At 40.6% G+C, this 17423-nt stretch overlaps 1 protein-coding gene across 1 annotated transcript in view; it reads left to right on the top strand.

Annotated features, from left to right (window-relative positions):
• The first annotated feature begins 464 nt into the window (after positions 1-464).
• The window catches only part of STX8 (syntaxin 8), a 138315-nt gene continuing 121356 nt past the window's right edge, over positions 465-17423 (top strand). Inside the window, exons 1-3 of the mRNA XM_014549892.1 lie at positions 465-561; positions 5754-5848; positions 14805-14915. The gene's annotated coding sequence lies outside the window, so the exon portion shown is untranslated. The remainder of the gene's footprint in view (positions 562-5753; positions 5849-14804; positions 14916-17423) is intronic.

The following is a 17423-nucleotide window of genomic DNA, read 5'->3' as shown; positions in this document are numbered from 1 at the left end:
TTATTGTAGTATAATTTGAAGTCAGGGAATGTGATACCTCCACTAAGCTGTTCTTTTTATAGATGACTAGAGACCCGATGCACGAAATTTGTGCCAGAGTAGGCCTTCTTTCCCCTGGCTGCCGGCACCAGCTTTCCTCTGGCACCCGGGACCCGGGCTTCCCTCGCAGTCCTGGCCTCGTCCGGAAGGTCGTCTGGAAGGCTGTCCAGTCTGATTAGCATATTACGCTTTTATTATTATAGATAGTGTGGAGGAGAAAAAGAGGAAATGTAGCAAAGTTGGGACCAGGACCCAATTTTCCTTTTGAGCTTCCTCCTATTTTCTTGATGCATGTCTTGAATCACCTGCTCGTTTTTGATATCCATGAAAAAAAATTCATCTATATAGTATATAAATATATAATGCATAAATTTCTTTTAAAGTAACTTAAATGTTTTTCTCCTTTTATGACTTTGGTACAGGTTCTCCACATATGATTCTACTTGTCAAATTGCACAAGAGATTGCTGAGAAAATTCAACAAAGAAACCAGTATGAAAGAAATGGTGAAAGTACAACCAAGGTATGACCAGGAGGGAATTACTAGTAGTACTGCAAATGATTTGTTTGAGCTTTGAGGTCTGAAAACCCACGTATTTCTGAGGGTTTGTGTGTGTGTATGTGTGCATGTATAATGGCCTACATGTGTGTTGCATTGACATTACAACCAAACAGTTAATAGTTACTTAGTCACTGACACTAAATGAAGCAGGACGTCTCTTTAATTTCTCCTGTTTTATCTTAAAAGTTTCTGACCATTTTAGTCTAGTTCTAGGGTTGGTACCCTTCCCCCCGCAGATAGTAACTCCTTTAGGTTTTGTAGGACCAGAGGCAATGTCCTCATTTCTTTGAGTATTCATTCTTACCAAAAGAATAATAGTCTTTTTTTACACATTACATTTAAAAATGTAAAAATCGATTCTCTTTTTCTTTGTCTTATGCTATCCTTTGTTTCTGTTTATATTCATTCTTAGGGTTTACTTTCCCCCCTCACCTTGTTGATTTAATTTTAAATATGTAAAACATTTACATTGTTAAAAAGTCAAAATTGTACACAAAAGTACACTCAAAGTTTTGTTCCCACCTCAGCCTTCCACCTTTTCTTCACCTACTTCCTATAGATAAGTATTTTCATTAATTTCTGATTTATTCTTCCTGTATTACTTTTTGCAGAAATAAGCATTTCTCTCTGTGTGTATTTTTCTCTTCCTTTTAAACAAAATGTTCTTTTGTATTTTGCTCTTTTTATTTAATAATATATTGTAGAAATCTCTCTATTAATTGATTAGGGATGTATAATATTCTAGTGTGTATTCTATTGGGCTTTAGATTGCTTCCAGTCTGTTGCTGTTATGAATAATGCTGCAATAAATAGCTTTGTGCTTTTTTTCTTTGTATTTTTAAGAGGTATCTTTTAAGGGTGAATTCTTAGAATCAAGGTATATGTGATTTTTTTTTAAAAAAAATATTGTTTCATTTGTTTTTTTTGCCCCCCCAGAGAGAGTGGAAGGAAGGGGGAGAGAGAGAGAATAACAGTTTTGCAGCTTTTTTTTTATGCATTTGAAATTAAGGAGAGGGTAAGGAAGATCGGAGGAATCAAGATGGGGATTGGATTACAGGATAGTTAACAAGATTATTTGCTCTCTTGAGGATAATACCCACTTCCAGGGGTATTCTGGTATTTTTTAAAAAAAATATGTTTTTATTGATTTTTAGAGAGAGAGAGAGGAAGAGAGTGGGATAGAGAGATAGAAACATCAATGAGAGAGAAATGTTGATCAGCTGCCTCTTGCACGCCTCCTACTAGGGTTCGAGCCCACAATCCGGGCATGTGCCCTGGCCAGGAATTGAACTGGTGACCTCTTGGTTCCTAGGTGGATGCTCAACCACTGAGCCACACAGGCCGGGCTTTCGTATGGTATTTTAAAGGTGTGTTAATTTAGATGCACAAGAACAATGGGCAGAGCTGTCTTAAAACCTTTTACTAAAGAAATTACAGGTCTCAGGAGTGACTACCACCATGACCTGCCCAGTTAGGAATTTGTGATCAGATCACCCTGTGAGGTTACTTTGCATAGAACACCCTTTTTTTATCCACAATTCCCCCTTTTGGTCATAGATCAGTCTCAAGGATTTGCTGATGATCAGCCTTTTGTTCGAGAATAGTGTGGTCTCACAGATCTAGGAAGGTTCATTCCTAGCAGTTTCAGTATCGACATTATCTTGTTGACCACGGGATGGGGCAATGCCATTACCATGGCATCTGAGTGGAGGCCTAATTTCTCCCCCAAAAGGAAGGGCAGGTAAATGGAAGGCAGTCAGGTCTTATGGCCTTCTCTGCAAAAAACACTCTGGATCAGTTCTATTCTGTGAATTGTCATGATCCAGGTTTTGCCGTCTGTCTCATTCTCTGTGTTTGGCATCTTGTATAACATTTACATAAGCAATAAAAGAGTGTTAACAGTTATCTCATACATGTTCAATAATCATAAACAAATTATATAGAAAAAAAGATCAAGTATAACTATTATTATGACTAGTATTATTAGTAGACAGGTGAAGACAAACAATTGGTTTCTGAGTTCGATGTCAGTATATAGGCCCTGTTGATGTGTTTGGATAGCCATCTACCTCTGTCTACCTATTAAGCTTTTCTTCTGTTTTTATTTTTTTAAACACATAAATCTTTATAATATTTGCGTTTTATTTTGGTGTGTTGTAGGGATCTGATTTCCCCCATTTGCTAAATTATTAATTACCTTCCCCCCGAACATCTATACTAATAAAAGGGTAATATGATAATTAGACCGGACGTCTTCTGGACATCCTTCCGGACATCAGTCCGAACAAAACCACCATGGTGGGGGCTGAGGCAGAGGCAGTTAGGGGCGATCAGGCCGGCAGGGGAGAGCAGTTAGGGGTGATCAGGCAGGCAGGCAGAGTGGTTAGGGGCAATCAGGCAGGCTGGCAGGTGAGCAGTTAGGAGCTAGCAGTCCCGGATTGCGAGAGGGATGTCTGACTGCCGGTTTAGGCCTGATCCCACCTAAACCAGCAGTCGGACATCCCCTAAGGGGTCCCAGATTGGAGAGGGTGCAGGCTGAGCTGAGGGACCCCCACCTCCCCGTGCATGAATTTCGTGCACAGGGCCTCTAGTATGAAATATTCTGTATCTCATTCACTGAACTTTCACACAACTGCACTATTTCTGGACCTTCTGATCTGTTTCACTAATGAAATTGTTAGCAACTGCCAACATCATACTCTTGTAGTTTTTAATAAAGATTTACAATCTGATTGTCTAATGCCCCTTTATTATACCTATTCATGAATTTTCTATATTTTTCTTCATTTATCCTTTTTTTAGAGTGACCTTTCACAGCTTCATGAAAAAGAATTTTGTGCTGTGCCTTTACCATAATTACCACTTCCTGTCCTATAAAAGAACTCCAAATGGGATTTTGAATAGATTAAATTGGAGAGCATTCACATTTTTACAATATTGAGTCTTTCCTTTTACTCATTCCTTCAGCAGTATTTCCTGCAGTTACTATAGGCCAGGTACTGTGCTAGATAATTTTTAGATTGTGTTGATATTGTTAATAATGTCTTAAAATAATAATTAAAAAAATGTCCCTAGCTATTACTGAATTTAGGAATGTCCTTGATTTATTTTATTTTATTTTTGATCAGCATAGTGAATTTTTTCCTGTTTCTAGTAATCTTTCAGTTGATTCTCTTAACTTTTCCAAATAGACTATTAATCATCTGAATAATAATAATTTCATCTCCTTTCTAGCCCTAATGTATTTCTTTAATTTGTCTTATTGTATTGGTTAGAACTTCTAGACCAAAGTTAAATAATATTTCAGTTAAGGCAGTAGTGCTTCATTCATAGTTTTCTTTCTTTGTTTTGTTTTTAAATAATTTCTCCCATACTGTATTAATCATATATTTATTCTGTTTTTAATCATTAACACTATTTGCTTTATTATTAGATTTTCTAATAACAAACTATTCTTTAATTACTAGTGTAAATTCTACTTGGTGATGGTCTATTGTAATTTTTAATGTAATTCTGAATTTGCTAATATTTTAGAAAGACTTTTCCATTTATAACCCTTAATGGAGATGGCCATGTGGGTTTCTTTTTCCATGATCTCTGTTAGTGCTTGTTACCAGAGTGTGTAAGCTTAAACTATGAATTAGCCATTCCTTCTTTTTCTATTCTTTGTAAAGTTTCTGTTAAATCATGGTAATAGAAGTTTTTTTTCCTGATTATAAAAGTAATCATTTTCCCACTACTTACATCACCACCCTTGTCATTTTGATGTATTTAGTTCTTGGATTGTTTTTTCCATGTGTGGGTGACATTGTGTTTTATGACTTGATTTTTTTTCCTTTTAATAAATTATGATGGATGGCTTTCTGTGTCAACAAATTTTTACTTCAGTCATACTTTTTAATGACTACATACTCTTTCATCTCTTGAATACTTTTCTTTTTTAATATGGAACGCTTCACGAATTTGCATGTCATCCTTGTGCAGGGGCCATGCTAATCTTCTCTGTATTGTTCCAATTTCAGTATATGTGCTGCCGAAGCGAGCACTGTCTCTTGAATACTTTTGATCTCTAACTTTGTAGACTCTTCTTAGGCCTGGTGTGTGTGTGTGTGTGTGTGTGTGTGTGTGTGTGTGTGTGTGTGTTTTGCTTTTTTGTTTGTTTATTTAGCTCTTTTCTTCTTGAATGAGGAGAAATTTCTTCTCTTTGGAGTTTCCCCATAAACATTGTGGGTGGTTTTCCTGTGGTTCCCAGAGGTATGAGAATAGTTAAGGTTAGACTTTTCTTGGCTGTCGATTCTTTTGAGGGTTGCTTGATGTGGGTAGCCTTTGGCCAGTTTCTGGTGTTCTGCTGTTAATCTGAGGAGGGAGCCCCTGCTTCCACTGTAGTTGTATAATTGCCATTTTTAACATGATAGCAAATGAAACCTGTGATAGTCTGCCTTTTTAAACATCTCTGATTTCATCCATGGCTGACTATGTTTAATTTACGTGGGCGACTTTATTTTTCACATTTCTAAGCTCCTAAGAAGCTCTCTCCACCCCTCCTCCATCCTTTAAGGTAGCACTGATAGTCACAAACAAAAATTTCCTCTGGGTTTATAGAATGATTGGAAAAAATTCACACAATCCTGGAAAAAGAGCAGTGCATGGTTAACATTCCTCGTGTGTAGAAAGAACACACTGCTACAGAACTTTTAAATGAGTTATCCTAGTAAGTGTACCAGTGCGTTTAGAGAAGACTGGCCGGGATGGCAAAGGGGCTTGGCGTCGTGTCGTTTGAAGCCGGGTTGAGTGGATGGTGGAGTTCTCACTGGGGAGAACCAAGCCTGGAGAACACCGTCTCCTGCGTGGCTCCAGCAGGGACAGACAGGATCAGAGGGTGATTCTCAGGGGACAGAAGTCAGTAGATGGTGAGGGAAAGTGACCATTTCCAGTCGATGCCAGTGTTAGCCATGACTGGCTTACCGCCTGGGCAGGTTGTAGTGACCATTGAGATTCGGTCGACCCTGAGGCTGTCATTGGGAGGATGCTAAGGGTCTCTTCCAGCCCTCCCTTGATTGAATCATAGCACACGAAGCAGCGTTTACATGATACTGTTAGAGGATTCTCTCCGTTTGGACTGGCATACTTAGGATGTGTTCTTTTCTTTGCAGCTTACCGTGACAATCAGAGCTTTGTTGCAGAATCTGAAGGAAAAGATCGCCCTTTTGAAGGACTTATTGCTAAGAGCTGTGTCAACACATCAGATGTATCCATGTAAACATCTCCACCTCTCTTCTAGAGTGGGAGGCAAAACAGCCTTATTTTAAGAAAGGAAGGCTTCTGGGCCACCCAGATTTTTCCACAGCTTAAGGAAGACCTGGTTTCCAAAATGTTGACTTCTATTTTAAGTGTCTGTTACATGTTTTACAGTGAATATGCTAGCGAAGCAAGACATACTGGAGGAATTAACTTATTTGGGTGTAGTCCTTACAGCGCAGGAAGCTGATGCTTTCTGTCAGTGTGGTGTTTGCATAGAGCCTTGTGCTACTCACTACCTGTCTAGACTGCCTTGAAGGCCAATACCAGTAGAAACCATACTTTTCCCCCCCTGTTTATATAGATTATTGGGATGTAACTTGTTTGCCTTATTATTTTTCATACTGTACGGTCACTGCCTCTGGTTTGGGAATTTTGTGGGGGTGGTAGGGGGAGGGTAGTTGGTTGAAGCAAGTTGAGTCATCGTCTCTACTTCCACCAACACTGTCAAGTATTAAAAATATTTTTTTTAGAAATTCATAATCTGGTCAATTTAGCAAAATACATGTGACCTATTAACTAAATGAATCCTTTAAACCTGAGTTTATATTGGTTTGGAAATTGACCTCAAACTAGTCCTCTCTTCATTTTTTTAAATTGTCAGTAGTTCACACCCAAAACTGAAATTGTAGTATCTCAGGAAATAGTTGTTACTGCACACTTTTAAATGGGGGAAAATGTAGGAATATAGTTTTTTAGATAAAACTATAGAAAATGTTTTAAAAAATATATTTCGCCAAGTGTAACCCCCTTTATGTTATCAGGGAGGTTCATTTAGATTAGTTGCATGATTTTTCATATATTCAGTTATTAACCCACTAAGGTTTCAGAATAAAAGTTTAATTTCAATAAGCGAGCGGGACCTTGTTTTTAACTAGATTGGAATATTCTGATACACTTAGTTTTTAACTTTACCTTCCATTAGGTAAAGTATCTGGTATCATTTTTTACTTGCTGCACAGTTAATCTATTATATACAGAGTTTTTATTATCAAAATCAACAAGTCTTAATATATAGCGCTCAAGTAGTTTTAGATTGGTAGGGCTATTTTCTCCACTTTAGTACTAAGTACTAGAAAGTCTGCACATGAGGTCAAGGTGTGAAATTTCATTTTGTTGTTACCTAAAGCACATATATTTGAAAGGTAATTAAATATTATCACACAAGGCAATATTAACAACTATGTATTTGCTAACTTCCATTAAGGTAACTGATTATTATTCATCTAATAATATTTATGTGCAAAGCATGTAAGGCACAAAAGATTCAAATTAAAAACTCATACTTTTCTCTGTTATAATAATTTCTGGTAGTTGTTAATTATAGAGAGTAGTAAGCATTCCACACTAAAAATTGACTTTGTTCTTCTACATGCTTGCAGTCTGACCATCTGTTGAAATCTCTTAGATTTTGGTTTTGTGGTGATCTCAGAATTGCTGAATTAAGCACTAAGCATTTAAAAATACCAAACAGAATTATTAAACAACATTATGAAAATATTTAAAGACCTTAATGTGGATAATTTAGACTTTCCTAGGAGAACTACAAAACTCAACTGGAATATAACAGCTTTCTTTAAATCTTATATATATTTTTCAAACAATTGGGTCTGTATCTGCTGGAATAAAACCAATACTAAGGATGAAATTTATATAATCCACCCCATGAGGACCATCCAAACCTCTGTCTTTTTTTAAAAAGTATATTTTTATTGATTGCAGAGAGGAAGGGAAAGGGAGAGAGAGAAACATCAATGATGAGAGAGAATTATTGATCGGCTGCCTCCTGCATGCCCCCTACTGGGGATTGAGCCCCCAACCCGGGCATGTGCCCTTGACTGGAATTGAACCTGGGACCCTTCAGTCTGCAGGCCGATGCTCTATTCACTGAGCTAAACCACCGAGGGTGCAAACCTCTGTATTTTCTGAGGGACTTTTGATAGAAAGGAAAGAAGGAGGCAGTTTCTGTTACGAAGGCCTCTTTTTAATTCTCTCTCCCCCCCACAGCTCTTCCCCTGATCTTCCTCTTCCCAGGTATTTTAAGCAATTCTATGGCAGTTATTCTCCAGATTTTAGGTATATCAGATAGCAACTTATTAGTCTAAATAAGCTCATATTGTTAGTTTGTTTGGGTGGCTCCTTCCCTTCGTTACAAAAAGAGTATTGACTGTGCGATACCCTAAGTCACTGATGGAGTTGGAGAGAGAACCCAGCCTTTAGCAGAGGTTTTCACACTGAGGAGAGGCACCTTTGAAATCTTAAGTAATGTGCCCTGGACCCCGCAGCTGCGAAATGGAAGAGCTAAGATGCAGACGCGGGGCTGTCTGGCCCCAAAGCCAGTTGTTTAAAAGCCGAATTCCAATTGAGTAGAGATTACACAGTCAACTGTCACTTGGCACGTCTTCAACTAGAATTCCCTGTTCGCTGGCGCGCTGCTGCAGTGCCAGGACAAATCCTCATGGTGCAGATGCTCCAGACCCTTCTTCATCATCACGGAGATTAAACAGGGTTCCCTGTGGCTTATTAGGTCCACTTTATGATGTTGTAGTTCTTAGAAAAATTTTTGTCCATAAATCGCCAGTAGAGTGACTTTTTAATCCTGTTTTCAGGGCATAATTAATGATGGGTGACTGTTTAAATGTGCATATTTGAATGCCACATTTCCTTACTGTGTCGGGTAGTTGAGAGTTTATGGTACTTTACTGAGTAAATTTATGCCCTTCTGCATTCATGACTCTTTCCAAAGAACACTAGGAGTTGCCAGAAAGGTAAGTCCTATGAAAATGCCTTCCAAACAATTAAATTCATGGAGTTCAGGCATAAGATGTTATTGCTCTTTCCCGAAAAAGTATTTTTCTTCTGGCAAGAATAAATGTGAAATTAAAATGGAGGTTCTGTGCTTTTGAATCGGTTAGTTTGCAATTCATAAACCAAAGTCCTGCAGCCAGAGAGTTTAAATTGCTGAAAGACATTAGCTTCTATTCACAGAGCTCCTTTGAGATGGAATTGTAATAGCCTCACCAGTTGAGAGAGGTATGTGCTACAGGAGCTGCATGTGAAATTTCAGGTGGCACTCGAATTTCTTTTCGTGGCGCTTGGGTTTTCAAAGGCGGCATGTAAAGTGAATTTTAAAATCTCTTTACAAAGGGATTCAGTATCAAAAGATGTTTTGGTGTCTTGGGAGACGTTTTGTAGAATAATTTTTTACAAATCTATGAATGACTTTTCTCCACTTTGTATTATTTTTTGGGGAAAAGGGTAGGTAGAAAGGTGGATGGAAGGATAGATGCAGCAAGCACCTTCTAACACACCCCATAATGTGGGTGCGGAGAGGCCAACTGGATAGTTCAGTGACAGCCCGCGTGGCTTCAGTGGAAGCGCAGTGGTTCTCAGACCCTGCACCTGCCCGTGACCGCTTTCACTGTGCCTAGTGATGTGAGAAAAATAAGGACCAGATCGCGTTTATGTCAGCAGAAACCTTTTCGTGTATAGTCTGTTACACGGTTCTTTCTAGTTTTAATGTTAAAATCTTTTCATCATGACAGGAAAAGCAGTTTTGTCTGTTGTGGTTTTTCTCAATGTCCATATGCGGCAAAATGGATAGTTGGTAACTTCATGTCAGTCTGCCTCCTTCCCACCTTTGTCTGCAAGTGTTTCTGCTCCATGAAATCCAAGTCCAGGCACTGCTGGAGAAGTAGGAGCAACACTGGCTTTGGGACCAGACAGAACTGAGATGGAAGACCAGCCTTGCCACTTCCGCCAGGCCAAGGAACAGTGTAGCCCTTCTTGACCTGTTTCATTCTGTAGAGTGGGAATAATCAGACCTTGCGAGGCTCTTGTGAACGTTGAAGGAAATATATTTAAAGCACCTCACAGGACTAGGCCCCCATGTGGTGGGTGTAGAATAAAAGATAGTTAGCGGCACTTTCTGTGTAACCTTGGACAGGTTACTTAATCTCTTTGTGCCTCGTTTTTCTCATCTGTGAAAGAAAAAGGGATAACAAAAGTAGACCTGGTTTATAGGGTTGTTGTGAGGATTAAATTATATAGATAGAAGGTGCTTTGCATATAATAAGCCCTCCTTGAGAATTAGCTGCTACTCATTATTTTACTCTTTTTTGAAAAATATTTTTGTATTGATTTCAGAGAGGAAGGGAGAGGGAGAGAGAGATAGAAATATCAACGATGAGAGAGAATCATTGATCGGCTGCCTCCTGCACACCCCACACTGTGGATTGAGCCCACAATAGAGTTGTACTGCTCTTGAAATTGATGTTCTCTAAGTAAATTAGTCTATTCTTAACTACTTTAAACCTGTAACTAGTGTCTGCTAAAATTTAAAACTTGTCTTTATTATTTTTATGATTAAACTTACTTTCTTCCTACATACTTCTTTTGTTAGTTTTTACTATGTGCCCTGACCAGGAATCGAACCGTGACCTCCAAGTTCATAGGTCAACACTCAACCACTGAGCCATGCTGGCCGGGCTATTATTTTATTACTAGAGGCCCAATGCACAAAATTCATGCAAGAGTAGGCCTTCCTTCCCCCAGCTGCCGGCACCGGTTTCCCTCTGGCACCTGGACCTGGGCTTCCCTCCAGCCGCCGGCAGGCACCCAGGACCTGGGCTTCCCTTGCAGCCTGAAGGATGTCTGGTCAATTAGCATATTACGCTTTTATTATTATAGATTGTAAAAGTTACAGCTACCACTGACCACTTTCTTGTCCTTCCTTAACCTGTCCCCACACCTAACTACCATGAGTGTACATACACTCAGTATGATCATTGCCTAGATCAGTGGTCGGCAAACTGCAGCTTGGCAAACCGCGGCTCGCGAGCCACATGCGGCTCTTTGGCCCCTTGAGTGTGGCTCTTCCACAGAATACCAACTTCTGCATATGGACCACGAAGTTTCAATCGCACTGTACGTGCGCGACCGCACGTGGTATTTTGTGGAAGAGCCACACTCAAGGGGCCAAAGAGCTGCATGTGGCTCGCGAGCCGCGGTTTGCCGACCACGGGCCTAGATGATTCTTTAGCTTCTTGTTAACAATCTCTACCCTCCAATCTCCTTATGCTCTGTTCTCTGAATAGATTAAAATAAACATAAAGAGGTGGAGTGTTCCTAGTGAAGTATTGGTTAGTTTTCCCAGATTCCAGGGAGTCTCTGGGAATATTCTGAATTAATAGTACCAGTTTTGTTATTGTTTTTAAAAGGATGCTAAGAAGGGGCAAAATTCAATGCCCAGTACTGGGAACCTCAGGGTGGAGAAGCCCGGAGTGCTTTGGTAGCAAGCCCAGCAGGTGTGGCTGACAGGCCATGATTTAGAGCAGGAGGAGCTGTGCCAGCCCAGCACCGCCATCACCAACCACGGGACTTAGCCCTCAAGTCCCAGTCAGGACAGGGGCGTTGGAACAGGGACCTCTGAGGCCTCTTCTGGCATTCACTGCCTGTGACTGTTCTTCAGTTACTCGTCTACAAAACATACTCACCGAGCTGTACGGCTCTAAGTAAATCAGTCCATTCTTAACTACTTTAAATCTGTAACTAGTGTCTGCTAAATTTTAAAACGTGTCTTTATTATTTTTATGGTTAAGAGTACTCTCTCCCCTCACACTTCTTTTTGTTAGTTTTTACCAGTGACTCTGTTCTTTTCCTCGTCCCCATCCTATTGCCCATCGTTCTCCATAGTTAGCAGTGTTGATGGTTGGTACCTGTCATCCAGGCTTTCCTAGGCATGAACAAATGTCTGTATAGATGAAAATACAAAAATCTGTTGACTATAAAGGTGTAATAATTATACATATGGTTTTGAAACTATTTTATTAATTGGCACATGGCAGAGTCAAACGATAGAAACAGTATTCAATGAACAGTAAGTCTCACACCCTGAACTCCCAGCTCCCCCTCCTTAGCTATTTGCATATCCTTCCAGGAATTTTCTGCGTATATACAAACATATATACGGCTATCTGATTTTTTTTAACACAGTGGGAACGTACTCTTTACTGTTTAGCTCTTTGCTGCTGCTGCTTTTTTTATTTTTATTTTTTGGTTTAATGCTGCATTTTGCAGATGATTCCATATCAAATAATTCACAGGCTCACTTAGTGAGTGCTCAGAAATGTTAATTATCATTATCATTGGTACATAAGGAGCTTCCCCAGATTTCTGGGGGCTGCAAAGCATTTCGTTATGTAGATGCATTAGTTCCTTATTAATGAACTTCAGGATGTTTCCAGAATCTGCTATAATAAGTAATGCTGCAGTGACCATCTTTCTTTCTGAGTCTGTATAGATGTGAGAATATATCTGCAGGAGGAATTCCTTTGAAAGAATGTGCCATTTACATCTTGTTAGGTATTTGGAAGGCAGTGTGGCAGTTGGTTGCTTGTCTGAGAGTCCTGATTCCTGCCCGCTTTCCAGAACTGCTTGCCACGGTTCCCTGCAGATAGCTGAAATGGCTATATTATTTAAATTCTGCATTTCTCTTACTAATGCAGAACGAAGTGCTTGTCCTTTGATTAGAGTTATTAGTGTTTTTTCTTGTGCTCTGTTATGTCTTTTGCCTTTCTAAATTTGCCACTATTAATTTGTAACTTGTAATTTTTTGGGCAGATATTTAAAATTTTTATGTAGCCAGATTTATCTTTTCCTTCATGCCTCTAGGTTTTCAATCCAGAAAGATTTTAACTACTCCAAGATTATTAAAAAGCTCTCCTATGTTTTCTTCTAAGGATACTCCTGTCATTTTACTTTTTATGTTTAAATCCTTGAGCCAGTTAAATCTGTGTTTAATTGTAACATTGGATTATAGTTGAGCTTATGTTTGCTTGGGTGTTGGATGCTGAAAACCACAGGATGCCAGAGTAGGTTGAGCATAGTATTGTGACATAATGAATAGTTTCCACAATTTAAAATTCCTGTTTTGTCCTATGTAATTCATGTTATAGCTTCTGTCATTTCTGTTTTTCTTTTCTGAGGAACTTCCTTTAGTCAGTGGTTCTCAACCTTCTGGCCCTTTAAATACAGTTCCTCATGTTGTGACCCAACCATAAAATTATTTTCGTTGCTACTTCATAACTGTAATGTTGCTACTGTTATGAATCATAATGTAAATATCTGATATGCAGGATGGTCTTAGGTGACCCCTGTGAAAGGGTCGTTCGACCGCCAAAGGGGTCGCGACCCACAGGTTGAGAACCGCTGCTTTAGATAGAAGAAAAGCCTGCTTTATTGACTATTTACCACTAATTTGAAGCACATCACTATTTATTCTTGATGTTGCTAATATTTGGCCCTTTTATTAATACAGAATAAGTATTTAACCACTGTATCTTAGTTAGAGCTGCTACTTCATGGTCTCTATGATGGGTACTTAGTGATTACAGTCAAGAAGGAAATGGAAAAGCGGTGGTAGTAATTTTACTCGGAAAAGCATGGCATTCTGGAATGTTGAGAGAATTCATTTACTATTATTTTTTTATATGTAAGGCCACTAACACTGCTTAGCTACATTGGTTTGGGATATTTATGACTTTTCTAACTGCTATCTGTTTTTGGGGAAAAATTTTACAGGTTTATTTACTGTTTTACTAGCTAGCCAGCTCGTTGTATTCAAAATTAGCAACACAAGCTGTAGATTCACTGGGCCACAGTTTTTTCCTTATTCACCAGGCAGTGGTGATGCTACTACTTGATTCTGCCAATTCCTTAGAATTTTGGGGGCCTGAATGCAGTGGTGCTGTCCCTCTTTTAACAAGAAAAGAATCTGTAAGTCCAACGCAGCTGTCTCACTAGCGTCTTCTAGAGCAGGTCGTGGTGGCCAGGGCTTTGAGTCACCAGTGTTTCAGCTCTAGGAAGACAAAGGGCATTTAATAGAAAAGTAAAAGCCAGATGAAACCCAGCGTGTTGAGCTGGCTCACCTTGGTGCTTGCTTTTTGTGTATTTTGTCATATATGTCCTTTCAAAGGTGTTCCTTAGCTTTCTCCACTCGTTCTCTTTATGGCAGAAGTTTTCTCCATCAATAGTTCCTTTATTTTGTGTTTTAAAAAACACATGGACACACACAGATACAAACACACACACAGATACACACACACACACACACACACACACACACACAGCCTAGAGGAGCTCATGTAGTTTGCTTCAAGAAAGCTAGTATATAAAACTTGGGATTTAATCCTGATTTATTGTTTTAGCCATAACTTATGAATTGTGCTGGAAAAGGGGTTAAAAAAGGTGAGATAACTGGTTCAAAATCATAGATAGTGTTCAAAATAGGACTTCTAGGTTTCCTAGTCCAGCATGCTTATTAGTAGATCAACAGATTAAAATATGATTATCTCCTTGTAATTTTCTTTAAAGATCATGCAGTGTATTTAAATAATGAACTGATGGTAACAACTTTTAGAGCAAACCTGTTGCATAAAGTGGCACTTTGGTGTTAACATGGAAGGAAGAAGGCAATACTGGAACCTTTTTTCCCCTCTTTTTCTTTTTTAACAGAGTATTTAGCATATTGATGTCAAGGAAAACACCCTTGACCATTGACTGCTGTAACTGAAAACCTAAGGAATCCCTGAGTCAGACTGCCCTGCTGGGCAGGAATGATCGTTTCACTGTTGGTCGCTGGGAGGAAAATACTGGTCACCTACTGCATTCCTCAGTGAAGGAACTGTGTGATGGGTCCATCCCAGTGTTTGTACGTCCCCTGTGATGGTCAGTCAAGGTCCTTTACTTGAACGACCTCGAAATTGAAGGTCAGAGCAGGAGAAGAAGAGTGGTTCAAATCTTTATGGACAGGATGGACTAGAGTCTGAGCAGTCAGCTCAGTTAATAACGTGATAGGTAGAATGAGGTCATTCACACCCTGTTGGACCTTAACGAGATGTCTGCAGAACACAGCTTGAAGGGGACCGAAGACAGAACCTCCTGGATGATCTTGTAACTCGAGAGAGACTACTCCTGGCATCCTTTAAGAACGAGGGTGCGGAGCCCGATCTCATCAGGTATGGTGTTTCCGTTTACAGGGTGATGTGGTGGGGGAAGGTTTATTTGCAGAGAACAGTTGTATTCTGAATGGCTTCATTCCTTTAACTAGTAAAATACATTCTGTTCATTTATAGTGTTTTCCTATCCTATCTGTTCGATTCCGTTTTCATTACTTTTCCAGGTTTTGTGCACCAGGTGTGTTCAGCTGGCTCCTATCTCAGAGGAACGGTATTTAGGTAGAACGCAGGCAGGCAGCGCATTTTTTTTGCATGCCTAGTTGAGCTTTCCACTGTTAGCTGCCTTTAAACTCCCGAAGTCACGTACTTATCTGGGGAAATGTTTTTGTTTTCAATTGGCACCTTGAAAAAACTGTCCTTGTAAGATGCAGTCTGTGGTTTATGGAGTAGAACAGGTGGATTCCTCTCATGGTGGGGTGTCACTCGGGGTAGTGGCGGGGCCGGTGTCCCACTTGGGGAAGGCTGAGTGTTGCTTTGTGGGCGTCAGATCTGTGGTGCCGTTTCTCTGTACACGTCACGGCAGCTCCTGTGTTGTGCGTCTGCCCTCTGGTGGTCACGGTGCATCATAGCTACTGGTCGGATGGTTGGACACTTAGCATATTAGCCTTTTATATGTATACTAGTAGCCCTGTGCACGAATCTGTGCGCAAGTAGCTCACTGCCACTTGCCTCAGCTGACCACCTGCCCACCGCCCCTGGTAGCTCTCTGCTGCTGGTAGCTCTCTGCTGCTCATCGCTCGCTGCCCCGCCCTCCTGTAGCTCTCTCTGCTTATAGCTCACTGCCCTGCCCTCCTGTAGCTCTCCACCATTTGTAGATTGGTTGTGACATTACGGCATAATGGATAACTAGCGTATTCCTCTCTTATTATATAGAACTAGAGGCTCGGTGCATGAATTTGTGCATGGGTCAGATCTGGCAGGCCTGCCCTGATCGGGGCCGACCAGGCTGGCCAGGGGGGAGGGGATGTGGGAGGTTGGCCAGCTGACCCTCCCCCCTGGTCAAATTCCCCGTCGAACTCCAGTAGAGGGGACAATTTGCATATTAGCCTTTTATTATATAGGATATCTATCTATCTATTTACTATCTATATTATTGATTTCAGAGAGGAAGGAAGAGGAAGATAGAAACATCAATGATGAGAAAGAATCATTGATTGGCTGCATCCTGTATGCCCCCCACTGGGGATCGAGCCCGCAACCCGGGCATGTGCCCTGACTAGGAATCGAACTGTGACCTCCTGGTTCATAGGTTGACATTCAACCACTGAGCCACACCAGCTGAGGCTCTTAAGTCCTTTCTGTGGAGCATGTTAGAAATGCAGAGTCTCAAACCTCACCCCAGCTCTACTGAGTCTGCAGTTTAACAAGACCCTCAGGTGATTTGAATGCACTGTAGATCTTGAGAGATACTGCTTTATGTTATTCTTAATTGTGACATTTTGCATTAGAATCACTTAAGAGGCATATAAGAAATAAAAAAGAAGAGAGAGCAAGAGAAAAGAAAAGAAATACAAGTGTCTGGATCATATACTTGCATAGTGTGAATTAGTCTGGTGAGCGGCCCGGGTGGCAGGCATGCTGGGCATCTCGGGTGATCCTAACGGCAGGTTAGAGCCCTGCTTTGTGTCATGGGTACCAGTAATGAGAGCTAATGGCTTATGTCGCTTGATTTCTGTGTGCCAGGCACCATGCTAAGCTCTTTTAAGAACCTTCCTCAGGAGATCTTCGTTACATCCCCATTTTGCAGAAGAGAAATGAGGCTTCGAGGAGTCAGATAACTTGCACAGATTCTAAGACGAATCAGTCTCAGAGTTTGGGTTTCCTCTACTAGTAGATCTGTGTGTCATCAGATGGGCACTCAACCACTGTGCATGAGAAGCTGGACCAAGAGTTGGAAGGACCCAGCTCTGTTGCTTACTAGTTACTCAGTCATCTGGGCTTCAGAATCATTGACCTTGAAACGGGTATCTGTGTTCTGCCTCTTTTCCGTTGTTGTGTGGACCCCATGAGGTGATTGTTGTGTGAAGGGCTTTGTAAGCTCTAAAACCTTTACAAACATAAGATGTTATTCTTGGAGCATTGTGCACCGTTAGGGTAGGAGGGGGTGGAGGGGTTCATGCTGCCTCCTTTGTTTCCAGGAGACCTGTCCTTGTTGCACCCCCTGAGTGCTGGAGTCCTGGCCTCCATGGCCGGTCTTGTTCCATGTTCTGCCCCTGGTCCTCTGCCCTCCCATTCTCCCCTTGCGAATCTTGTTCTGTTCCCTTTCCTCAGTGCCCAGCTTGCTGCTTGTTGTCCTATTAAACAGCTGTACATTCATTCTCACAGTGGAATCCATGGCTGGCACTGACTTGTCTTCTGGAGTAGTTTAGTGAAAACCTCGAGTCTAAAGGAAATTAACTGATGGGAGGGTTTTAGGGAATATGGCAGATTGGTGGCAGAGGTGTTTGGGATGGAGGCCTATTGAGAAATCTGAAGTCCAGCCACTAGGCCTGCCCCCTGCTCCTCCTG

This window comes from Myotis brandtii, unplaced genomic scaffold (assembly GCF_000412655.1).
Source record: "Myotis brandtii unplaced genomic scaffold, ASM41265v1 scaffold573, whole genome shotgun sequence".
Taxonomy (NCBI): domain Eukaryota; kingdom Metazoa; phylum Chordata; class Mammalia; order Chiroptera; family Vespertilionidae; genus Myotis; species Myotis brandtii.
This window is presented reverse-complemented; position numbering and strand designations above follow the sequence as displayed.